Here is a 6,569-nt window from a genome sequence, read left to right as displayed (position 1 = left end):
GGACAGCTGTCTGGGCCACAGGGCCTACCTGGCTGACCAGCAAGGGAGCAAAGGTTTTAAGAAACTTGAAGAATGTGGCAGTCTTCCTGTTGGAGTCCTAGTTATGCAGTGCTGTTCCCCTAAAATGTTCATATTGTCTTGATGAAGTAGGTTTTTTTGGCTTTTTTTTTTTTAATTTGCATGTCCTGTTAAACACAAATTGGTTTAGCTCTGCTACACAGTGTGAATAACTTTCTACATTCCTTGTTATTGCTTCCTTCAGGGTATTTAAACTGTGTTATCATCTCCCTTCAGGCTCTTTTTATCTGACAGTATATATTAGACTCCTGTTTTCTCTAATTTTTACGTCTCAGTCTCAAATCTTGTCTTCATTTATTTGCCTGTTTCTGTCCTTAAAAATGTGGGATAAGCTAGCATACTAAATAGAAAATTTCTTATAATTGTAGTTAGATCATTACTGCATTATACAAAGCTTCTCAGGATTTGACTTAGACTTTTAAAGATATCTACTGTTCCAGCTTCTTCTATATACCAGCTTTGATAAATTAGGGATGTTAAACTATATCTAACGGAAAGGATTTTAGGGGGTTGTTTTCACTTTGTTGTTGTTGGGGTTTTTTTTGTTGTGGTTTTGTTTGTTTGTTTGCTTTATTGTTTTGTTGTTGTTGATTTTGGTTTTTGGGTTTAGTTTTGCTTAGCCAATGAGATCTACAGTAAATGTGTTTGTTCAAAAGGCAACTTGAAATTCTGTGAAATATTTTTTTAACATGATATTTGTTCTCCTTTGCCTGCATAGGAGAGTCTGCAGTCCTGCCCCAGGAATGGATGTCTTTGCACTTGGGCATTATCTTACTAGTATCACCAGGACTTTCTATAGGCAGTAAGGTACACCAATATAAATCCAGTTTAGGGATTAAAACATAGGTATGACAACACACAAACCAAAAGAAAAGCCTTAGCTAAGGAAGTGATGCATGGTTGGAGGATAAGGGGCAATGGGAATATGTGAATACAGCAGATTCACAACCTGCACAGAGGCACTGTGTAGCTTCTGTGTGTGGAGGTTTCCAAGAGCAGACTGGAAAAAGCTGGGCACAATGGGGGGTGATCTCAGATGTGGCCCTTCTTTGGGCAGAATATTGGACTAGAGACCTCCCAATGTTCCTTCCAACCTGAATTTCCCTATGATCCTATGAAAAAGAATGATGATGTATAAGAAAATATCAACAACCCACAGGAGTAAATCAGTGTTTACTGATCTTCCTTCCATAGTTCTTACTATATTCAATTTGAACAACCTCAAGAAAGAACATATTTTCATTTCTTAAACAGTTGGGATCAGTCAATTGCTCCCAAAATACACACTGTAGAATATTTTCTGGTCATATCTTCAAGGTGACAGAATCAAGTTTACAAACATGTGTGGATGTTTATGTTTGACAATAGAGTCTGATTTTGGAGCCACAGTATACTTTATAAGCAGTTTGCTGAAGCAAATAGCCTTTTATGTGGCCATTTTAATTAATCGTGATTTGTCACTGTGAAAGGGTCAGGACCTTAAAATTTTACAGTATATAGACTCCCTATTAAAGAATCTTCCAATCTGATTTAAAGTCTTATAACTTTTTATAATCTATATATATAGATAATATCTTATATAATCTACAACCTTTTATAGCATCTTTCTGTAAAAGTTCAGAATGCCTACTCACAGAACCTTGTGTTCTGAACTACCAAAATGGGGGTTTTATTTTTATTTTTGTAGATATATTCTTCAGAAGGTTTTACATCTAGTATAAATTTAGTCCAAGTCCAAGTTTGCTTGGTATATGAAGTCAGAGGAGATCATGACACTAGACAGCACAGGGCAGGTTTGTGACATAATTCTAAATGTGCTTTAAATTAGGGAGAGGTCAAGTATTTACCCACATTGGGTATTACACCATGGCTGAATGAGATGAAGGATATTAGTGTATTTAGTATGAAGCCACTGAAAAAAAAAACATGTTAAATAAACACAAAAAAGGCAGATTTATCAGAGAAAAAAAATGTAGGTATAAACATGTTTGCTTTGCACAAGTGCTTCCACAGAGATCTGACTGAAGAAAATACCTTATGACTTGTTCTTTGACCTCGAGAATTCACTCAGCATTTCCCAATGCAATCAGATGTGTTGATTCCTGTAGCCATGGGTAGCTGCCCATTTTCCTCCCTTCCTCCCTCTCTTGCCTGCTTCTGCCTCTCAATTTTCTTTTACTTCACTCCTGCTTTTTTTCTCTCCGTTCCCCTTCCTTTCCCCGTGTCTCACACATCTGGAGCCTAACAGCCTATAGACATTTTCCTAAACATCCAGTATGTTACTACTATAAAAATACAGAAGGAAAGGAATGAACCATAAAATCATTGGCAGATCAAGGAAAAACCTGGTCTGTATCACATGGGAGCACAGGACTCAGAATAATGTGGGGGTTTGTATTTCTAAGGAAGAATTGTAATGATATGTAAATTAAAGGCAGAAGAATGGAGGCCCAGACTGCTGCATGAATAATACTTCTGTAGTTCTGAACAATGAGGATAAGAGTTTTTCAGATGGCTCATACAGGCACCTTTATACTGGTTACATAGAAAACCACGTTCCCGTTTTGTCCAGACATTTAAAGTGTCCATTTGGGGATTTCTCTTCAGGAGGTGTTCCTGATGACCTAACTCCTTGGTGGAAGGAAAAACAGAAAACTAAACACAGACAACATTGTTGAGTCCACCTGAATGAGTGTAGGAGATGTAGCTACTCACTTTTCAAGACAAGTCAACTGTGAACATCAAGTCTAATGTTCTTCAAATTATGAAAAGAATTATTAATTGTCTTATGGCTAAAGAATATTTATTGGTGTCTTCAGTGGCAGGGCTTTTTGTTTTCTTTTTTTATGTATAGTGTGAAAATAATTGAGGAGTGAAAAATTCTTTTTAGGACTGTAAAATTAATCAAAATTGAGCATGTTATAAAATATGGCTTGGATGTTCATCTGATGCAAATAAGCTCTTGTTTGAAATCAATAGAGCTGTGGCACTTTATGCCAGAAAAGGGCTTGGCTCTTTTTCTTTTGAATGAATAATATACCCAAGCAATAATTTTTCTTTCTTATAGTTAAGTGCCAGATATCAACCTGTTCATTCACAAAGCTGTGGAACATAATCAGTTGTAAACTACCCTGTCTCCCATAATTCAGTGCTTTCGAGGATAGGGTTTGTCACTGTCCATTTTTCTCTTTAGTGTCAGCCAGGTGAAATAAGGTAATTGTGAGTTTAGTCATGCTGCTAGTCTGAAATTAAAAGTTGAACAGGACTGTAATTTCTTTTTAACTGTGCCTCCAAAAATCTGGTGTAATACTCATGAAGTCTTCAGTGTTACAGTAGTGTCAAATATTTCCTGCCCTTGGATGTTTACTGACAGGAAAGAAAACAGTGGGTCTAGGCTGATGAGGAGCTGTTTTTTGACAGAGATGCAGAGGTACTTTGTCAGAAACAATGCTGCAGCCTTGTAGCAACAGCACAGGAGATCTCAGCAGGAGATTTTAGAGAGGCAAGAGTGATTAAATTTTGAAACAGAGCTGATTTCATTCATAAATTCACACATTTCCACAAGCACACACAACACCAAATCGTGTATGTTCAAATATTCTGTCTTCCCTTGCAGCACCATGTGCAGGCAGGCAGACCGAGATTCCCAGTGATGTCACAGGGACAGAGTTGTATGGCACTCCAGCAGGTAAGAGACAAAAGGACAAACAGAAATGGGCTCAAGGTGTGCTAGGGGAGGTTTAGATTTAACATTAGGAAAAATTCCTTCACTGAAAGGGGGTCAAGCATTGCAACAGGCTGCCCAGGGAAGCGCTTGAGTCACAGTCTCTAAAAGTGTTCAAAAAAAGATGTAGATGTGGTGCTTATAGACATGGTTTATTGGTGGACTTGGCAGTGCTGGGTTAATGGTTAGATTCATTGGTCTTAGAGGTCTTTTCCAACCTTAATGATGTTATAATTCTATGACACAGAGGATGAGAGAAATAGGCCAGGTTCTCTACAAGTCATTTGGATTCGGCTTAGGTTGATGATTTTGGATATGGCTTTTTTGTTCCACATATAAACTGGAGATTAGTCTGTGGCCCCTCACAATTTTTACACTGTCTGTCCTTTCCCAGTTTGGGTATCCTGAGAAGAAACATGGAGATGTGCTGGGATCTTGATGACCTCCTGATCTAAGTGCCATCATTCTTCTAACCCTCCTCCTGCCACGTGATCCTTCATGGTGCTTCCACACCTGCGCATTTTTGTCTATTCCAGTTCAAACACCTCTGCTCCAATTCTCTACGCAAGATAGATGCTGTTCTCCTAATGTTTAATGTAGAAATTCATGATGAAATGTGATGCTGAAAAATATGTTAATAGGGGCATTACAGAACTGATAGTGAACTCTTGTCATATTAAATCGCAATACATCATCACTGGTGTATTACTTCCCACTAGAAGAAATGTTGCACTAGCAGGAGTATTATGGGCTTGAAAACAAAGGAACATTAATCTTGTTTTTCATTTAATCCACAGCTGAGTATACCTCATAATACAGGTAATTGCTGTTAAGAGTTGTTAACATAATCTGCATATTTTATCCTTGGAATGGAATTAATCTCCTCTAACTATCTGCAGTGCTGACATTTACTTCTGAGATACCCTAAGTTCTGGGTTACTGGTGAAGAGAAATGTACACTTCTAACTAAGATGCAGTTTTTTTGGCCTATTTTAGATACCTACTTTAGCATAACAAAAATAACAGCTACATATGTTTATTTTCCTCTCTCTTCCCAATTTTGAAGGAAGCCTATAGAGACTAGTTCAGATATAGAAATCTGCGTTTAGTTAGTAAATACCACCCCAGATGTCTACTTTCTGTAATAATGGCCCCTTAACTATTATTGTGACCACATGTGGACAAAATAAAATTTGCCTGCTGTCCCCCAAAGAATCAAATCAGTGATGGAAATACTTCTGGAATATAAAGAATTTGAATTAAAACATCTTTTCCATGTGTATAGAATGGAGGGATTGACTTCTTTTGTGATGTAATTGAATGTGTTTTCATTTATTGAGTGGGGACAAAATCCGTTTTTATACGAGGGGAGAATCTGATCCTAAATCACAGTTTTTCACCTGGCACATGTTAAAAGTCAATCAAATGTCTCCTACACATGACAGCATTTTGTATTCCATTTTCTTCTTACTGATAATTGAGTTGATAACCTATTTAACTCCTCTGGTAGGTAAAGATCAGCACCCAACACAACCATCCAAGGCAACTGCCTTCAAGCTGCTGTATCTTTAATATTTTGGTTTTCAGTGGTTTTGACCTACTGCTGCTCTTGCTAGTTTAAAGGCTCAGATTTCAACTTTTCCACATGGTCAATGACTCTCTGTTATCGCTTCCGGTAAGTTGCAATGTCTGTGCAACTCCTGTTCTACCATTATAGTCAAGGGTTACAAATGTGGCTACTAATTTTCAGCACTCCCTCTGGAATACTTGAATCCAGACAGAGAGGCATGGGTCTTCCTGATGACATGGCTGACAGCTCCATACTGATGTTTGAATACCCCAGTGGATCCAAAATAGTGCTATATGCTTAGGTTTAGGCATTTGAACCCTGCTCCATCTGGTTTTGAAATTCTTGGACTAAAATGCTGGACAGGGGGTTTTTTGAGCTGCATTTCAGTAAGGTAAAGGAAAAAGTAAATAATTTGTCCTGAATGGGATTCCCTTTGAATGACTCAAGGCTCGTTCGTCTACTGAAAGCCACCTTTCCTGCCCTCTCAAAGACCCAAACCCCAAGCTCTTTTCAACATGTGTAATTGCTATTAAATCTGATCCAGATGTTAAGAAATAACAAACTGCTATTAAAAGCTAGTGGAAACATTTCCATAATGGAAGATGGTCACAAATGTGAAGGGTCCAACACTGCATGGCAAATGCTGAAGCATTTTTCAGTTTCTGACTGCAGCCCACATTAGCAAACCAAGCTTGATTCTTTCTTTTTTTGATTTCTTATATTTTTAATGTTAACTTTGTACAAAAGACCTTAGCAAGTCATGCACTTGTGATGTTCAAAGAGCTTTCCTACAGGAAAGACTTGAGTTCTTTGAAAAAGCATGTAGGATCAGGAACATTGGTAAATATTTGCAGGCTTACAACTGTAGATAGTAGTAAAATAATAACAATCTAAGCTCAATAATAATCAGTTGCACAGCAACATGAAAATCAGAGTATTTCACAGAACTACAATGAGCCTTTCCTCTGTTCTAACAGGTCCTGTCAAAGCAGATAAAGCAGAGACAGGTTCAGAGACAAGTGCTCCTTCAAAATGAGTTGACAGCAAAAGGAGTGATTGTACTGTGGAAATGGATTTTGCTATTGGAAATGGAGAGAAAACATGTAAGAAGAGTTGTAAGATTATCCTTAAGACAAAGCCGCTGGAAACAGGCTCAGTCACAGAACTCTGCTGCAAAATCCACCCCTATGAAGTGAC

General features: G+C 37.8%; 1 long non-coding RNA gene across 1 annotated transcript; it reads left to right on the top strand.

Annotated features, from left to right (window-relative positions):
- Nucleotides 1-812: 812 nt before the first annotated feature.
- LOC115949477 lies at nucleotides 813-5,004 on the top strand. The gene is made up of 3 exons (XR_004082918.1): nucleotides 813-885; nucleotides 3,695-3,766; nucleotides 4,197-5,004. It is a non-coding gene; the product is annotated as an uncharacterized LOC115949477 (long non-coding RNA).
- Nucleotides 5,005-6,569: the final 1,565 nt, after the last annotated feature.

The sequence above is a fragment of the Geospiza fortis genome, unplaced genomic scaffold, assembly GCF_000277835.1.
Source record: "Geospiza fortis unplaced genomic scaffold, GeoFor_1.0 scaffold16, whole genome shotgun sequence".
Classification (NCBI taxonomy): Eukaryota; Metazoa; Chordata; class Aves; order Passeriformes; family Thraupidae; genus Geospiza; species Geospiza fortis.
This window is presented reverse-complemented; position numbering and strand designations above follow the sequence as displayed.